Source organism: Neopelma chrysocephalum, unplaced genomic scaffold, assembly GCF_003984885.1.
Source record: "Neopelma chrysocephalum unplaced genomic scaffold, ASM398488v2 Primary Assembly neopelma1_382, whole genome shotgun sequence".
In the NCBI taxonomy this organism is placed as follows: Eukaryota; Metazoa; Chordata; class Aves; order Passeriformes; family Pipridae; genus Neopelma; species Neopelma chrysocephalum.
The window spans coordinates 451404-471689 of record NW_020898046.1 but is presented as its reverse complement, the minus strand read 5'-3'; positions in this window follow the sequence as shown (position 1 = coordinate 471689).

Here is a 20286-nt window from a genome sequence, read left to right as displayed (position 1 = left end):
TCTCAAGAGTGTTTGTGTTTTAGCAACTAGGTTAAAACAAACAAAACCCCAAAAACATAAACTCTGCAAATAATTTTGAAGCAGGCACCACAAACCCAGGATTTCCTTCTACCAGGCAGTGTTCTTGTACAATGTCCTGACCCCTTACTTAGTCTATATCTCATTAATTTTAGAGATTTTAATTTTACCTCTGGCATTCTTAGAACAGTGGCTTATTTTAGCAGTCTCCCTTCTCCTTCTTGCCTGTCTTGGGTGCTAGGAAACTTAGGTATTTGCTTCTGGGTGGGTTCTCTCTCTAACCTTCACACTATCACACGAAAGAAAACCTACATCCTCCCTGCACCTACTTCCCACCTGTCTAGCAAGACAGTGTGTAGCCCTCTGGACATCTCAGAAACTTCTATTCCAGCTCTAGGTATCTAAATATAGGGTTTTGGGTTTTTTCATTAAGTTAAAAAGACAACAGCTTTCTGTTCCTTGGTCTTATCTGACAAATGAACAGAGGAAGAGTTAGCAAATTGAACTGATCACAATTTAAATATGTGTTGCTAGGCTATTCTACTGACTAAAAAATAATGGACCATACTGTTGTTATGCCCAGTACTTTCTGATACAGAGTTGGGAATCAAACCAACCTCATTAAACACTGAGCAGGAGCCACTGTTGGTTCCCACAAAGGGCATAAATGTTCCCTTTTAATAGCCCTGGACATATTTGGCACACCAAGATGAATGGAAAAGTACAGAAACAAGATAACTGCACATTAGCTGTCCTCTCAGAACATGTCCACAACAGCCCCAAAGGTCAGCCCGTTCTTCCTAGGAAACACTATTTCTTTCCTTCCTGCCAGTATTACTAATGTGGTGCTGTAAAAGCTTGCAGCAACATCGTTACGAGAACTGCAGATTGCTCAAGATGAATGTGGATATGCTTACTAATGATGCACTTTGAAATAAATGCAATGTGAAAAACACTGAAATGGGATTCTGACCAGTGAAAAGGTCACTTACCTCTCACACTTTTCCTAAACCAGAATTTCTCAAATCAACTTTGCTAAAAGCAGGTGTAGCTTTTCATGTAGTCAGTGACTGAACAGAGCTTTTAAAAATCAGTGGTATTGTAAGAGTTTGCCTTTCTTAAAACCATGTTTTTGAGGGTTGTCAAAAACTTCCTCTGGATACTCATGTGTCAACAATAGCATTTTTTTCCTTTCCTAATCCCCATAGTACCCGTAATCAAAACTAACCTGCGAAATATTAGGCATGCTCTCTTATCCTCCAGGTGCCCATGAGTAACGCTCTGAGGAGCTGGTCCTTGTTGCAGTGTTCTGGTAGCTTCAGCAGTTATGTGAGGAACACGCTGATGTCAGATGGTGCACTGAAATCACCCAATCTAAAATCAGATTAAAATAAAAATATTTACTTTCAACATCCAAAATAGACTGAACAGTTTAAAATACTTTCTAAAAGAGAGAAGTGAAGAAATTGATGAAAAATCAGGGTTAGTTTATCTACACGGAGATTGCAAATGGAAGTCTGGTTAGAAATATCTGCCCATATTCAGATGTTTCGATCTTTTTTCTTCCCTGCATCCCCTAACTAAGAACAATCTCTCCCTGCATGTCCTACATCTCCAGTTCATACCACAGAGGAAACTCTGATCTAGTGAACAAGATTTTGTAGTTGTATATGGGGGAGATTATAGTTATTTTTGGAGGGGATTCTCCAGAAATCCTAGTAGGACTCAATTCTCCCTCTGCACAAACCTACTTACCTGAAACACATTCATTAAAAGATTTTGACCTCCTTACTCTCCCTCACCCTTTTACAGCTGCAATAGTTACATTAGCTGACCAGTTGTTACCTTCTATGCTTGACTGACCTTCACTCAGCAAGCCCCTCCCCAGCTGGGTAACGCACCCATGTGAACACCTCCATTCACCTACACCTTGTAAGAATTTATACTTGCATACATTAATAAACTGATTTGGTATAAATATCTACTAGAGACTTCTATTACTATGTCATGATGGATGACTGGCTCAGTTGATTAAGACCAGACACAATAGCAACATCAATCACTTTAGATGGCAATGGGCCTGGGTGGATTGACCTGCAAAACATATCTTCAAGGGACACTTAAGAATGGCACAATAGCAAAGAGGGGAGCTCAAATACGTAGTTTCCTTTGCTTTCACAGTGTAAGTTTAGTTTCCCTCTGCTTCTCAGAGTAAGATGAAGTGTAGAGTAGCATGGTACTGAGCTTCAAATGTAGAGCCCAAATACTGGTAAAAAATGCTTATTTGTGACATGATAACAAAAGCTCAATTCTACAAAAGATAAAAACACAGGAAATTTCTGTGAAGATTTATATTCTGAAATTATAGCTTTATGTTCAGCAGGATAGTGAGAAACATAAGGGGGGAAAAACAGTTCTGTAATAGAATGATTTAGCATACAAACAATCAAACTCACTCACTATACAGGGGAAAAATAATAAAAATACCCTTGAAAATTTGATCTTGTGTAGCCAAAAAAAGATTAATATAAACTGCACTTCACTTCAGAAATATTCCTTTTTCTCAGTTAGTACCAAACTGACTCTTCTATGCAGCATTTATATGCTGGGACTATTACAATAAATGAATTAAAACACTTGAAGTACCTTGAAAGAGAAGCACATCTGATTTTTCTGAGAGGTCAGATACAAGGGTTCTTTCCAGGAATAGACATGTTTATTCAATTTTCTTGGCTAAATTCCAGCGTTCAATGACAGTGTTCTCATCCACAGTTCTAAAATTCTTCTGTAATGTCTAAGATAATCTGTCCTACCACTGAGTGAGAAATGTGTGCATTTTAATACCTGAAATCTCCTTCCTCTGCTATACGTATTATGTAGAGAAATTAATCAGATTCTGTAAAACTGTTACATAGAGCAATTAGTCAATGCAGCATTTCTGAAAGGACCATAGATCTACCTCACACCTACTGTCCTTCACTCCTTTCCTGAGATACTTTGCCCTTTAAAGTATGTTCCCATTGCAGAATAAATCCACAAAGACTGGAGACTAGGGAAGAAACTGTGGTGACTTCAAGACATACAAGACAAGCCAAAAGCCAACAAAATTCAATGAGCAAATAAATTCCAAAGTCTGAGAAGGAATACATAATTCTGGAGAATGCTTCCTTTGTCAAAGAAGAAAAACAGGACATATGATGCACTTCTCTTAGAGACACTTTTTTTGAAGAAAGCAGATAGAACTATACAAGAACCTTGGTTTTATTTATGCTGTGCCACTGGCCTGCCACATAGCTGTGGGCATAGTCTCAGTCTTGCTGAAGTAAACCTAGAACAGCTCAGTATTGTAGGTACATTTGTATCAGGTTAAAACCACACCCAATATTTTCATATTCGGTATATTAAACAGCCCATCTCACATCTGTAAGAAATCACAGAATGGTTGAGGCTGGAAGGAACTTCTGGAGGTCAGCTGGTCCAACCCACCTTCTCAAGCAGGGCCACCTAGAGCCAGCTGCCCAGGACCATGTCCAGGTGGCTTTTAGATATCTCCAAAAATAGAGGCTCTACAACATGTCTAGGCAACTTATGTCAGTGCTCAATCACACCCACAGGTAAAAAGTGTGTTTCCATATTCAAATGGACTCTGCTGCATTTCAGGGCATGCTCACAGCCTCTGGTCCTGACACTACGCATGACTGAAAAGAGCCTGGCTCTGTTCTCTTTGCATCCTTCCTTCAGGTGTTTATACATATAGATGGGATCCCCCGAGCCTTCTGATCTCCAGGCTGAACAGTCCCAGCCTTCTCAGCCTTTCCTTATATGAGATGCTGCTGTCATGAGCCATCTCTGTGGCCCTTAGCTGGACTCTCTCTATTACCTCCATGTCTCTCTTCCTGTAGAGAGATCAGAACTAGACACAGTACTCCTGGAGTAGCCTCACAAGTGCTGAGGCAAATGAAACCCTCCCTGCCATCAAAATCCTTCAAAATTACAAAGGTCAAAATCACCTAAAATGGCAAAGGGATTTTCATGTTAAAGTAATCAGTAAATTGATGATTATTGAAAACTGTCAGACTTCTGCCTGTCAGAGTTCAAGGAGCATCTGAAAGATGCTCTTCAGTTTTAGGTAGCCCTGTGAGGAACAGGGAGTTGAACTCCACAATTCTTTCAGGTTCCTTCCAACTTGAGATATTCTATGATTCTATGATACACAATGGATTCATTTATACATTAATAGTTTTAACAATTTCCTGATTAACTGCTTTAAAATTAATTACCTTCAGATTTATTTTCATGGTTATATATTGGTTTGTGTCAGATACCATTAAATCAACATCTGAATGAAAGCCCATCATTAAAAAAATCAATAATACTTAAACTATTTACATGCCAGTAACATTTGGATAGCAATGTAGTTGAGCTCCTTCTGATTCTAAATTACAAGAGTCTGCCTGAGGTTTCTTGACACTGTCAGAGCATAACAACTCACTCTAGAAGGAATCTACTTGTTCAGCTTGACAGTCAGTTGCAGGTAATGTCATTCAAGCAATTAAAAGAAAAAAGTTAATGTTCACAATATGATGCTAATAGACGGTTATGTGATTAGAATAGAAAAGGAAAAAAAAATTTGAGAAGGGAAAAAAAATCCATGAATGTTACTGAAAAACATGTTTATCACTGCATAAACTCATTAATTTAAACACTAATTTTGTCTAGCCATTTTATAAAAATATACTCTGTTAATACTTGTGGGGAGTGTGAATTTTACTCTAATTATTCTTGTATTAACTATAGTTGACAGGACCCCATAATCCAAAAAATAGCATAAAGTAATAATTATTTTTACATTCTAAAATAAAGATTTAAGTGACCAAAGAATAAAATTTTAGAGCATGAGTTTCAACCTATACAAAATGTCTTCACAGTAACTTTCGGTGAAAGATGATACAGCACCACTATTTGTAACAGACACCTTTATGTAAAATGCAAGAACTCAAAGTGCCTATTTGATTTATTAACTTCTTAGAACTACTATTAATGCTGAAATAAAATAATTTTGGTTATTATTACCATATGTCAATCTGCTACAATATTGCACCTGAAAAAATTCGAGTTATTGTCAGAAAACTTCTATTATGCTAGAAATTTATTAGCAATGATTGACTGAAGTGGCTTATTTTTTTAGCAAACAACATATTGTACTTTAAAAATAGATTGAAAATATGACATCATTTTGAAGACTAGTGTTATATTCCTTCATCTGTCGTAGTTGATTATAGGGAATAAACTCCAGCCAAGCAAAACTAGTGGGTTTATATATGCATATACATACATTGCTACTATGTATTTTTTTAACTCTTCTCATCAGAAAATGGATTAGCAGACTCTGGGAAAACCAGAAACTAACATCTCCTGACTTCTGATATATAATCTGGATTCCATTTCCCCCCTTTCTCAGGTTATTCTTAGTTCCATTCAGTTTGGCAGAAAAAGCATGCCCTTTTAAAGGTAACCAGTCTGATTTTCAAGTCCACAAGTAATGGCATCTGATAATCTTTTCCAAAACTACTTCTGCTGTGTGCTAGGAAAAAACAGTTAAACTTGCTCAAGTTCTAATCTTGGATACTTCGTAGCCTTTATCTGAAAGACCGAGAAAGACACAGCAGGCAGTTCACACTGTGTGAACACAGGTAAAAAGGACACCATCCAGCTCTCATACAGTATCAGCACTGCTTATGCCAGTTTGGGATTTTTTGTTAAAGCCACTATACCTCTAGCTGTCTATCGGACCACACAGTGGGATATCAGACTATTCTTCCTTAAGAGTCACAGAATCTCTTTTTCACAAATTTCTGAATTATGTCATTATCCTGTGGATCCATCCCAATATGCTTTCATCCTTCTTGAAATGGAACGCCAAACTTGTACCCAATATTAAGCTGATTAATGTTTGATCTCAAGTTTGTTAATGCTGCATGCATAAAAAGGATCAAATTCCCATGTCAACTTTTAGACATAATAGCTTTTTAGTTAAAAAAACACCCACACTAAACAATCAAAACACCCCCTCTTCTTGCCCCCATTAGCCTTCTTAGCCATAGTATTTCTGTAAAAGTTCAAAACTAACCTTAAGGACGAGATGTTGGTTGGTTGGCTGGTTTTTGGGGAGAGATGGATGAAGTGCTATGTAGTGATGGGCTATGGTTTTATTTTTCTTTCCAGTGAACTGTATTTCTGAAGACAGCATCCCTTACTTTGATTCTTTGCTCCTTGATGCTCAAATTAGCTGTGCTGAAATAGGTATGCACCTAATCAAATGTAAATAATTTCCTGAGACTTAAAAATTACAAAGAAATGTCATTAACTTTACTCTTTCTACAAAATAATACTGAAAAATTATTAAATAATGCGAAAACACAAAGAAAAATATTGTAAAATAATGGTAAATACTTTGAATAAAAATTTATTGATTTAGAAGACATCATACAGCACTTGGCTGAGGTACTGTAAAAATGAGGAGGAAAACATTCTTATTGTTATAAAAGTCTTGGAATGATCATGGACTCTGCTTTTTTTAAAATATAGGGAGAAGAAAAAAGAAATATATAACCAGATAGGCCTTTTTTGAGAAGCTTTCAGATATTTCACAAAGGAAATAGCTATTTCAAATCTATGAATTAAGAATTTAACTTTTAAGAAGAGAATGGACTTGCCCAAAACACAGAGGCATCCAGAACTCCTGTCCAGGCATGCTCAAAAGACTACAGTCTTTAAGTTGGACTAGATGATCACTGTAAGTCTCTTCCAACTGAAATATTTTATTCTGTTCTATTCTCCACAGAATTCAATAAAGCTGTACTGTGCCTAGACCATAAAAGACAAATATCCCTCTTTGTATCAAACACTCAATTTATTTAAACTAAGAAGAAAACATTTGAAACACCACTTGATTTCAATTGCTCCTTCTTCTAAGCCAAGGGTAAAATTCCCAGCTTTTTCTGCCATCCAAGTTAAAATTATATCTAAATCTATTGAATTTATTTTAATCAAGCATCTTTGAAAATGTGACAAGTTTGAGTGGGCTTTCAGTTTGCTTTCATAGAGGTGTTCCTATAAAGACACACTAGTCAGTTTTAACATGGGGAGAATGAATGAAACAACCTAATTTTTTTAATAGGGAATATTCATATTTTAATTAGGCCTGACTTTATAAAACTCATTTCAGCAAAAAATTTTTGATACATTTTGTAAGTCATCAATAAGTAACCACTGGTTAGGACTCATACTTTTTTTGAGGATAAAATTAAGTTGCTGTCTACCACATGCTAGCCTTTTTTAGCTTCCATAAATAATTAAATAAGTGTAATAGAAAGGTTGTAAAATTAAAAATACATACCATCATTTTTCACAAAATCCATTCCTATAATTTCAGATTTCTAAGGTAAGACTTTAATTTTCAAGAGTATATTAATTATTCTATGGAACTAAATTAGCCTAAAATCTTCACTGTAATTCCATATAATAAGAAGCAATGTATTACAAACTCAGTTTAGAATTACTGTAAATCCTTTTAATAGGCCCATATGAAAAGAACAAAGGCTAAAAATGTCACTTACTTTAGGAGAGATGCTGTTGCTAGATGTACGACGTTGGAAAAGCTGTCAGAATAAGATAAATGGAGCTCGGTTGTACCATTAACCTGTGACATTTTTGACAGTGCAAGGCTGTGCACTGTGAGAAAAGCAGAATACGTATCTTTTGACTTCTTCCTCTCAGTTAGTAATAGAAATAGGGAAAAAGATGTAATGGTCTAACATTAGAAAAAAAAAGACAAACCACCTCTTTTTCCAGTTCTCAAAAATGTAAGAGCTCAAATAAAGACACCCATGTCATAAGGATATATATACAGATATATTCCAGTGTAATACATAAAAAAGGAAATTATACTAAGTAAATTAAGTTGTATTAAAATTTAGAACATCATAATTAATTTTTTCATAAATCTTGACATTTTAAGAACAAAAAATTATAACTTTCATGCTGCCAATTTGATTTATACTTCTGTCAAACTAACTTTAAGTAACAAGAAAAAGGAATGAAGCATTATAAAATGGCAATCAGTGCACATAAGGCAACACTCAATCATGATGTTAGGCTCTGGTTTTAACATTATAAATTCCAGCAGTTTTTCCTTAAGAATACATGGTCTTACTGAACATACAGTACACCTCAATTCAGTGAACAAAAAAGCAATCTTAGCAAGGAGAGCAGCAGTCAATTTGAATATTAAATACCTTTGATGGAGTAACTAGACTGACATTGTACAGCAATAAGAGGGTGCTTAAACTCCTTATTTGAGCTACCAGCCCTTTGAAAACCAAGGGTTCTCCTGATACTTTCGAACAGATTGATTTGGTGGTGGTCAGGAGAAGTACAATGTCCATGGAAGAACAGAGGGTCAAAACTTTCTGTGTGTCCAGTACAACTTCAGAATATAAGATTGGTGTTTTGCATTTGGAGTTCAGTTGTCCCAGCAAAGCTATCTTTTCATCAGTCAGATGGATACCATAGCTCTGAGGAAGGCCACACCATCTCATCCAACTTCTGAGCTTCAAGAGCTTAGAAGGCCTCCAATACATCTGTTCTAGAACAAGCAGCAATCACAAGTATTGAGGCCATGTTGCTGAGAACGCAGCTGCGTTGGGCAGGGCACGTCTCCAGGATGAAGGACCAACCACCACCTCCCTAAGATCTTGCTTTATGGTGAACTTGCCACCGGCTGCCACAAGAGAGGAGCCTCAAAGAAAAGATACAAGGACTCCTTGAAACAACATCTCAGCCTTGCCCATATTGATCATCATAACTGGTCTACTCCGGTCTCCAATCGGGAGGTCTGGAGACACACCATCTATAATGCTGCTGATGCTTTTGAGAACGCACGCAGGATCACCCTTGAGGAGAAAAGACAATGCAGAAAGAACCATGCCCTGCAGAATATACCACCTAAGGAGTCTTTCTGCTGTGCCTTTTGCAACTGGACATGACTCTCTCATATTGGCCTTTTTAGCCACCACCGCACTAGCAACAAACGTGGGTAGAGCCCTTCCCAAATCTTCGTTCGCGAAGCCCAGCCATGAATGATGATGATGATGAATGTTCTACATTGCCTGAGTATTATTGTAGGGCTAAGCAAGAAAAAGCATTTCATACATAAAAGAAAAAAAAAGTTTTTAGAAAAAAAACCTTTCTGAACCCCAATCCAGACTTTGAATAGTAATATCTTCCCTGTCTCTGTACTGTATAGTGGAAAAAAAAACCGCCCAGAAAAATGTACCAAAACAGTGCCTAGTTATTCTCTTCCCTGTAGACAGAACATTAAACATTGCTCCCTTTATGAGTAATACAGAAGTCCACAATCTTATATTTTAGGAATCTCATTTAAATCCTGAAAAAAAAGATGGTGAGCATCTGACAAAGGACTATGTTAATACCAAAGATGAGCCTGACTATTCAAGACTAATCCTGACAAACAGAACACTGATCTAGCCTTATCCATAAGACTATCTGCATGATCCTGTCTAGAAAGTGTAGCTGCCTCAAAAATCATCCAAAATTGAATGCAAGTCTGTACTAGAACACCATCCTTTTAAAACCCTAGAATTAAAAATAGCAGTTAAATTTAAATTAATCCATGATTATTGCAAAGAGGAATTACCAGACATTAGTAAGAATGTCCCCACATTTTTTTTGTAAAATATAACATAGTTGATTTTTCCACAAGCAACCATCAGACACTAAAATAAGAGAGATTTTCTTTTTCACTGAGAAATTCAGCAGTTAGCAATTTTTTCTGGCCTCACTGTTTCTCTAAAGGCTGTATTTAATCTGCTTGTTTATTATTATACCACCTATTTTTGGTTTTGTCTCTATGACAACAGGAACTTATTTTTTCAAGAAATGTTCTTAGATTGACTGACTACAAAAGAAGCTTATAACCCTCTAAATGGCACAAAAGTCACAAACCCTCTGAAACAAAATTCACATTAGTCTTCTTACTTCAGAAACACAATTTAGAGCACTACTGTATTACCACACACAAAGTAATAAATTCTAGCAAAGACTTCATGGGCAATCTCTTTCAGAATCATGACTCTTAAAAGAAACAAATCACGTGGGTTATGTAGAAGGAATAGGACAAACCTAAGACTTAAAATGATCTACATGTTTTATGAAAAGAGCAAACAGGGCAACGTAAATAAAAACTTTGCACTGAAACCTTGAGATCTAGAAAAGTCCTTTTTTTTGAGTCAAATTGTGATTGTAAATTATTTTAGCTTCAAACCAATGGCTTTCTGGTGGAAAACGAGGACATAGGAATTCAAAAAGTATTTTTGAGAACACAAGTAAGTGTGGAGGAGAAATTTAACAGTACTTTCTTATGAATACATCTGTCCAGACGTCTCTGTCAAAATAATCCAATGTCCTTTCTTTCAAAGTTACAAATCATTGTTAGAAAAACTAAAATGGTATTGTTTTAAAAATACAAAATGGTATCATACAGCCAAATATCTTCAGACAGGACTGAGTTCCAGAAGCAAAAAAAAAAAAAATACAAATATGCTTTGTATTAAAAAAATAAAGGATATTTAAAAATTAATAAGAGCATCAACACAGACTAGAGTGAAAGAGTTTCTAGATCTCACGGAATTTTTGAAAAGGCTCTTATTACCACGAGGTGAAACTAGACCTAACTGCAAAACCACTTTCTTTTAAAGTGCCACTTTCTACAAACTGATATAAACATTCATGTTCTGAATTTTATTGTTTCATATTCACCCACCAAAACAGCAAATATAAAGGGAAAATACTACATCAATGTTATCACACTGTTTTCCTCCTTACAGTCGTGATTTTTACCCAAATGCCTTACACCTTCCTTGTAAGGAAAGAGTTTAAGGCATTCTTATCTTTTTCCACCTCATTATCTCTTTGACTACATGAGCTTTTGTATTTTGGTATGTAACTGATCATAAGAAAAGTCAGTAGATTTATATTGCAAATAAATGAAAATCAGCTTTCAAGAGATAACATATCCTTCAACGAGGCATCCTAAAATGAGGCACAAAAGCAAAAGATATTTTCCTGAATTTTCCTTTGTGCATAATGCTGGATTGTGTCAAAGAGGTAAAAATCTCTGAACTGTTTCAATCTGAAAGCAATTGCCATTTTCTTCTACATTTTCTTCTATACTTTAATGGGGATGGAAAAAATATTTGTAAAGAAACGAGTCACAAATATTGAATACAGCTATTTTTATCCTTTTGTTTCATGGTTCACTTTCATCAAAATGTGAAAGCAGACATGGTACGGAGAAGTTGCAGACTCCCCTTCTTTAAAAGAAATTATTAAGTTCACCAGTTGTTGCACCACTTCTTCCCTTATTGATTTTTTCCTGGTTTGGGTCAGGTATAACCAATGAAACACATCCACTTCTTCCATCCTCAAAAATTAAAATAATGAAAGTGGTGTGACTTTATCTCCCAGTACAAAGCAGCAGGAACACATACCAAAAGAAAACCATTTGTTTCCCACTTTTAAGATTTTTTTATTTAAAAAGTAATATAATAGTTTTTTAATTACATTAAAGAAAAATAAAATCTATTTTCTTATCCATCAATTTCTTTTAGACTCAGCTATTTTCTAGTCATAAATCTGGGTACAGAAGGAAAAATTAAGGAGGCATTACATGTGTATGAAAATATTGTATCCACCTCTGGCATTTTAGTCTAGGCAAAACTCATTTGCTAAGAAAGGGTTCAGCTGTACAGCAAAACACCCAAAACACCTAAAAACCTTTCATGAAACAATCTAATTGACAAAAATCAGGAACAGGTTGTTTAAATATTTTCCTTTGTCTACTATACATATTAAACCTACACAACTTATTCTGAAGTTAATGAAGAATGAGGGCTGTTGGCAGTCCTCAGATTTGGCTCCTTTTGAGTGTGTACCCCAAGGATTACAGCACTGAGAGCCCAATGAGATACTTTGTCTACATAAGACATAGCAATTCTGCGTAGAAAGTGGTGCAGCAATATTAGCATGACACTCCATCTGAATTAAGTTTATCTCTCAGCAGTGGTTACACCAGTATCCCAGGAAGGAAAACTGCCACCAACTCCAGCAACTCTTTCCTATTTCATTGATGAGTATAGACAGGGCTTTAATAAGCTGTGGGTATATCTCATTTGCAAAATACAATGCTTTATCAATGTAACATCATGGCTAATTCAAAACAAGCCATGTCAGGGACTGCTGGCAGCACAGCTTAGCAGTTGCTTCTGTTCTTTACATTAACCTGTGACAGAGTGAAACTCATTAACAATCCTGAGATCAGGAAATTAATCGCAGGACTTCTCTTTTCTAGGTAAGTGCTCTGATCACAGAATCACATTCCTCTTTTCGTAACTTCCTTTCTGGCATAGCTCTTGATTTTTAACTTCACAGCTTTAGTAGAACGCATAAGGACACACAAAGTTACCACTCATTTGGAGATTGCTCAGAGAGAATTGAATCAGATCTTTCACTTCATGGGCAAATACTGCAATTACTCAGCCGTTACAGAAGAGACAAGCAGTGCGTTAACCCTGCTTCACAAAATCCTGTAGAGTCTATTACTGGACTGAGATGGAAAGATGTTATTTAAAGGTTAAGCCTTAGTAAAGAGCTTTATGTACAGATGGGCCAACCTGAGGAAAGGCAAGTTTTCCAGCACTACCACTCAAACAACTTGAATTTATAAGCATGAATGTAGAAAGGACCTCTGAGTAAGAACCAGGTCTATATCACACAGCTACCATAGCAGGCATTAGCATGAGTTCAACAACAACAAATTACTATTTCCACTTTTAGCAGACCTGGTTGCTATTAAAAAAAATAATAATTTTACTGCCTCTTAGAAGAAAGAAAAAATCAATGGAAATAGTCTAAAGCACTATGTTACACTCTTCTTACTTAGCAAAGTACTACAAAAAAAAAGGAGACACACTTATGCTATAAACCTAGAACTTTTGTATATAACTGGTAAGAAAGATTACACACAGTTGTGCAACTCTAGCATTAAGTGCATAAAAATTGGTGCTTATCATTGTTTAAATTCTGCTTGCAAGAGGACGTGGGGTTGATGCAATACATTTTCTCTCTGTGCACAGCTTCACAAGGCCAAGGGCACACAAATCCAAACACTTGAGTCAGTCCTGCTGCATTTATACCATCCTCTAAAGACACTAGATGAACAGCTCACCGAACTCCTCACTGAGTGATACAGTTCTGCATCATCCCTATCTCTACAGCATCACAAATGTTAAGTAAACTGACACCTTTGTGCTACAGAAAGTGCCTAGATTTTGCTCAACAGTGATATCTCTTGGGTTTTTTAATCTTTCTGGATCTTTGACAGAAGCTCTTCATCCACTTTAAATTCTCCATAATCCACCCCCACTTTAGAAAACTTTTGCTGCAGTCTTTGATATTGGCATAGATCAAGGCAGTCTAAATGAAAGCCTGGAGCATTTACCTGTAAAAGGAAGACTTTGAGAAGTGTGCTTCAGTTGTGCAGACTCAGTGATAATCCTTCCTTAAAGGAACTGCATTGGCTGTAGCTGTAATCTACTTATTTGGATAAAAATATTTTTTGTCTTTTGGGAGTAGTCAAAGTGAGATATGATCAGTCACCTGCTGAAGCTCCATATGAATAGTTTTTAAGTAACTATTAGCTACAAGTTGATCCAAAAGCTTCACAATATTGCTTCAGGATGAAAAAAGCTAAATTAAAATGTTGCTTGTCTAGCCATCATGCCACCGTCTAAATATTGGAACAAGGCTGCTTGTCTTCATGGATAAGGCTGTCTGTTAGTGAGAATACAAACACACCCAGAATAGATGCTTGTAAAATTCACACATATGAATAGCCTGTACCATTAAATCTTTAGTTCTCTTTAGGGAAACTGAAACCCTTAACTAGGTGAATTCAAAACCAACATCGGTAGGGTAATGACTAAAGCCTAAGAAGAATAAACAATGAGGATGATGAACTTTTCCTCCTTAAAAGTTGAGTATAGATCTGCACATAGCTCATTTTTCACTCTGATCAAGTCTCTTTGGTAAGCCAGATATACTGTTTTGTTTCACCATACTTAGAAGATGGATGTTTCTGGAATCAGTCAAAGTCTGAGACACAAATGGATGTTGACTACTGCAGAGCATTATGCTCAAAATCTTGCTTATAGGGAGATTAAGAAAAGCCAAGAATTTATCATTAGTACAATAATCCAATTTGTCTTTACTATTGAAATCTTGAGCCTAATCCAAGATTCATTACGAGTACACATGTAAGTATGAGGAAAAGGCAAAACTGCTTCTATATTCAAGAAACTTTTAACAATAATACAGTTAAAATTATTACAAACAGAATTCTTAGTTTCTTTTCTTGATATTAAGCTCATATGTGACCAAAGGGGTGTCATTCTGATGTTGGCAATGGGGTATGCTATAGTTACTTATCATCTCTCAATGGCTTCTTCTGTCTAAATCTCACTTGAGGTAATTTTTATATATTAGGTAACATATTTCTACACCTTGCTTTCTCTTCATTGGCCTGCAGCAATACAGGTGAGATATATTTTATTTGTTTTCTTTACTACCCCTAAACCCAGTTCTGTCTAGTTCCAGGTGTTCTTATCTTTAACTGACCACCAGTGATTCATTTATAAGTGAGAGAGCTGCAGTGTCTGTCTTTGTCCCATCTCTAATCATCCCACAGCAGTATTCCTCTACAATTCATTCCGTACATTTCTAGTTTTACAGATATTTGCTACCAGGAATATACTCCTCTACAGATATTGTGTTAGATAAGAAATTATGTTAGATAAGAAATACCTCATTTTGCATAAAACATTTTCTTGTTCCAGATATCTATAAGAACTATTGTCATACTGTACAAAAAAATTTTTCAAGTAAAGTAAATTTGCTGCAGACACACACAATTAGAGAAGTTGCTGCTACATCTAAACCAAGTATAGCAAAGGTGTAAGGAGGCCAAGAAAAGTTCAGAGAGAGCAAGCCTGACGTGCCTCAGTCCTGCAAACTCAGTGCAAAGTTTGGGGCCAGTTGCTAACAATTACAGAAGAGTATGACAGGCTTGCACAGTTACAAGAGATATCTTCTGGCAGCTACACTGGCAGCAGCTTCAGACGATGACTACATTAGTCAAGGCAAAAGTTGAACTAGAGAGCTCACTGGAGACTATCTGTATATGTTTGTGCCAAAAAGGCATTGAAACAACTGCTGCATAATGGTACATACAAGCTCATATAATGAAAAAATAATTCTTGTTTAAATGATTAAACTTATTAGATGTAAGGTCTTTTCTTTCACAAGCAATGAACTATGAGGCTTAAAGCAAACAAGTAGTTCTAGAAGTCAGTGAGGAAGGGATTCCAGAAAGTTAGTGAGAGAGCATTTATTATTAAAGACCCTTTAATGTAATAGTTCTGTTTTAGAAGATGAACTGAATAGAACATGAACAGCCTTCATTAGAAAAAAACTAGAAGTGGTAAAAGCAGACTAATATAGAGAGGAAGAGCATTTGAACATATGTCATTTCAAATGATAATAGTTTTATGATTTCTGTTCTTTTAAAAGCTGAAATATTACTGAAGGATGAAGGTAAAAGATGTTGAAAGAAACATTTCAGAATGTGAGACAAAGTGGTTAATTTCTTTTTCAGATACCATGGCAGGTAGAAAACAGCTATATTCTAATTTCCATGATCCAAAAAAAAAAAAAAGTGCAAAAATGAAAGCACTTCAAGTTAGTTAAATCAGATTCTGCTGCAGTGAGGGAAGAAAAAAGACGGTCCAGGGAATTCTGGCATGTATCACTCCATTTCACATGACAGCTCTTTTTACAAAGATGATGAAGCAGAAATCTACAAACAAGAAATTTTTGGTTCCCTTAATTACAGAGACAAACACCAAACTGTCTTTCCACCATGAAAAGGATGACATAAACATTTTATCTTTTAAATGTGCTCTCTGTTTATTGAAGCTTATATTCTACTGGGTATAAAACTGGCTGGACAGCTACTCCCAGAGAGTGGTGGTGAATGGAACTAAATCCAGCCAGCAGCAGGTCCCTGTGGGGACTGTGGGAAGCAGCAGGGAACACTGGTATTCCCCAGGGGTCAGTATTGGGGTCAGTTGACCTGCTGGAGCCTGAGAAGGATCTGCAGAGGGATCTGGACAGGCTGGGTCTATGGGCTAAGGCCAATGGTATGAATTTCAAGAAGGCCAAGTCGGGTCCTTCCTTTTGGTCAAAACAACCCCAATGCAGTGCTGCAGGCTGGGGGGAAGAGTGGTTGGAAAGCTGGCCAATGGAAAAGGACCTGGAGGTGCTGGTCAACAGGCAGCTGAACACAAGCCAACAGTGTGCCCAGGTGGCCAATAAGGCCAATGGCATCCTGGCTTGGATCAGGAATAGCGTGTCCAGCAAGACCAGGGTAGTGATCATCCCCCTGTAATCAGCAGTGGTGAGGCCACACCTTGAGTCCTGTGTCCATTTCTGGATTTCTCACTACAAGAAAGACATTGAGGTGCTGGAGTGAGTCCAGAGAAGAGCAAAGGAGCTAGTGAAGGGTCTGGAGCACAAGTCTTGTGAGGAGCAGCTGAGGGAGCTGGGATCATTTAGCCTGGAGAAAAGAGCTCAGGGGAGAACTTAGCACTCTCTACAACTACCTGAAAGGAGGTTGCAGTGAGGTGAGGATCAGCCTCTTGTCGCAGGTAAACATGAGATAGGACAAGGAAATGGTCTCAAGTTGCACCAGGGTGGGTTTAGATTGGATATTAGGAAACATTTCTTCAGTGAAAATGTTGTGAAGTGTTGGAACAGGCTGCCCATGGAAGTAGTTGAGTCATCAACATTGGAGGTATTTAAAAGACACATAGACATGGTTCTTAGGGACATGGTTTAGTGGTGGACTTGGCAGTGCTGGGTTAACAGTTGGACTGAATGATCTTAGAGGTCTTTTCCAACTTAAACGATCCTATGATTCTATCTGTTTCTTCTATTGACAAAAATAAGCTGTTCTCACTTTTTAACACTGCTAGACCAGCATAGGGTCAAAATCAAGACTAAGTAAATTGTATTCTACCTTATTTTGTGCATCAACAGACTTGTATACTGTTGCTACCAGTAGTGAAAATCTTGAAAACCTTACTTTGCAGGTTTTAAAGAAGAAACACAAAAGTTACCTCAAGTTCTGAGTAAGAGTTGCAAGTTTCATTTTGCAACAAAAACCTTTTCTTAGGTGCAAGTGTTTTCCTCAAGGGAACAGCAACTGCCTCAATATTAGTGGAGAAGGTTAAGGTCTTACAAGAAAATAATTTGCCATTTTCTCTGAAGAATACCTAGGTATGATACTGCCTACTGAGCTATTCAACTAGAATTATGATCAGGTTGCTTCTCAAGTTCTATTTTCTCCTTTTCATACATCACTTATTTGCGTTTCTTTACATATTAATGTTTGAAGCAGAGCTTTTTGAGGCTCAAATTGTACTTTTTCTGTTCAATAGCTTCCAGCATATATGGATGACACCCACACGAAATACATTACATTAAAACATGTGTATTAAGAAATAGCTTTTGTCTTTGTAATTGAAATTTTCTAGACTTGTTATTTGCATGAATTGCACTTTGAAGACAAAAAGAGGTCATAGCAGGAAATAGCAGAGGCTTTTTTACTTATATGATAAAAAAAAAAAATCACACAAACACGTACAGAATATTGCCTACTCCACTAAAAACAAAACACTAGTAACAGAGTCCCGACACATAAATTCAAATGAAACTTGCACATGCACAGCTATTTCAGCAAGACATCTATAGGTGTGAAAACTGATGAAAGATGTTACAGCTATACAGCTGTGTGTATTTTTAAAATTTGGATTACTTTAAGCGTTACAAGGTATCTGTAAAAATATCCCATTGTTTTCTTAAGGTCTAAGAGAAATTCCTTTGCCTTTCTCATTTAATAAAATGAATGGGTCATAGCACAAACAAAACAAGTTGTTTTGGTAAAATTAAGCAAATTTTATTTAAGTCATATTTGGCCTCTGAGATTCTTGACTTAGGTAGTGATTTCAAATGAAATTTATATTTACTGAATTTGTGGAGAAAGCTATCCCTTTCTTGGGACACAGATAAAATTTTAAGGCTCATTATTGGAAATGACTGCAGCCACTGCCTGACCAGAGCTTTCATCCTATGATATATTAAATTTTATAAGTCACTAAGAGGTGGATTTATTCAATGTTTAAAATGATCATCAAAATCCTTCTCCCTGAAGAAAGAAATGTTGCTAACTCAAATAAAAGCCAATGTGAATTAGTGTTGGATGTATCTTCTAAGTGACTTTAGGAGCTCAGGGAAAAAAAAGCTATTGTTGTAGGAAGACACAGAAATATTACATTAATTTGGATGATTCAAGTTCCTAGCAGGTCTTACCAGAAAAACTGCAATGTGAGCCTCTGCCTACTGCCAATTTTATGTCTGAGTATTTGTGTCCCATCCAGGAGGACTGCCAAGTATGTTTTTGTAAGCGTACTGCAATTGAACAGCTTTTGTAGGTCTCATTTTTGACATTGGACCTTATTGGAGTGAAAGGAGATGAAAGAATGAAAAAATAAAAAATATCAAAGCAAATTATTTCAGTAAGCCATTCAAGGAGATGTTCTTTTTGTGTTGTTCTTTTTTTTTTTTTGCTTAATTTGTAATCTGAAAAGTGATAACAACCTCAAGCTGCTGTCACCTACAGCCAGCTTTCTGGTCATCCCTACTACTGCCGTAGAGCTCAGCTCCATGTCTTTCTTCACATTCTATCTTAAGGGTATATAACTCTCAATGGGAAACTTAGCAAATTCCATTTCAATCATCAAAGGACAGACTCAGAAGTGATTTGGTAGGATGTAAAAGTACTTTAGTAGGGACCAGATTTCTGATTCAAGTAGGTGAAGACGTGATGAGGTCTAAAGGCCAGAAATAAACTAAACAAATTAGACTGAAAATGAATTAACAGTGATGATAATGAACAATGAGAAAACAGTTTATCTAAAGGTGTACGTGAACTGTTAATCACCACAGACTTCAAATTGAGAGGCTCATTTTCCTCGGCCAGAAGTTAAGAGCAGGATGTGAGAATTACTGCAAAGCTCTGTGGCCTGTGTTGTATAAGAGGTCAATGAGCACCATTACGTTGGTTTGTCCTGAAAACAATTAATCTCTCTACACTTTAATTAAAGCCAAAGAATATGCCTTCCAGGAACATGCCTTGATAGCTGTGCTACTGAAACACATTAAGTGTCCTCATTCCTCAGAAAGTATGAAAATTATAACTCTCCTAGAAGATCAGTGGGTGGGAAAGGTAAGAGTTCAAAAGTAGTAAATTCCCCTGGTTCCAGATCCATGTTGGAATTTTTAACCCCCACAACACTCCAGTACTTTCTTCCAAAACCAGTACTCATTTACTAATATAAGAAAGCACAAGACCTTCACAGAGAAAATACCATGTCAGAAGTGGCAGCCATTTTCTAAGATTTAATGGGAAAAACCAAGAATGCACTGTACATACCAATAAATTTTAAAGGTTGTACACACCGAGAAGGTTGTGTACACACTGAGGTTGTGGCACAGTGGGACTCATCAGTCTGTGACCATTTCCGTGCAGGCTGAACAACACAGCTTAAATCTTGAAGAAAAATCTCTTATTGATCTACCTTTTCTTAATCTTGTCCCCTCTCTAACTTGAGAGACATGTCTGTTTAGATATTAAAAATTTTCAACACTTTCAAAAGTCAAAGCCTCTTAAATTGTTTGTACATTCTTTTGTTTCTGCACATGACCTTTCAAATATTTTTGCTGTGATTACACGATGGCAACAGGATGGTAGTATTTTTTCCATCAGTTAAAAGGTTTTAATGGATAACACTTCAAGAAGCTGTTGAGATGCACTTCTTAAATATTAGACTTTTGAGCTATTTATGTTCCTGCAAATTTCAATAGCAAATACAAAATAAATCTCACTTAATTTCACTTAATGAAGTAAGTGTGTATGGAAAAGTATTTACTAAAATCCTCTTCATGTAACTGTCTTTTCCATCAACTGAATAGCTTTGGTAATGCATCAGCAACATGATCCTCAAAGGTAGTTGG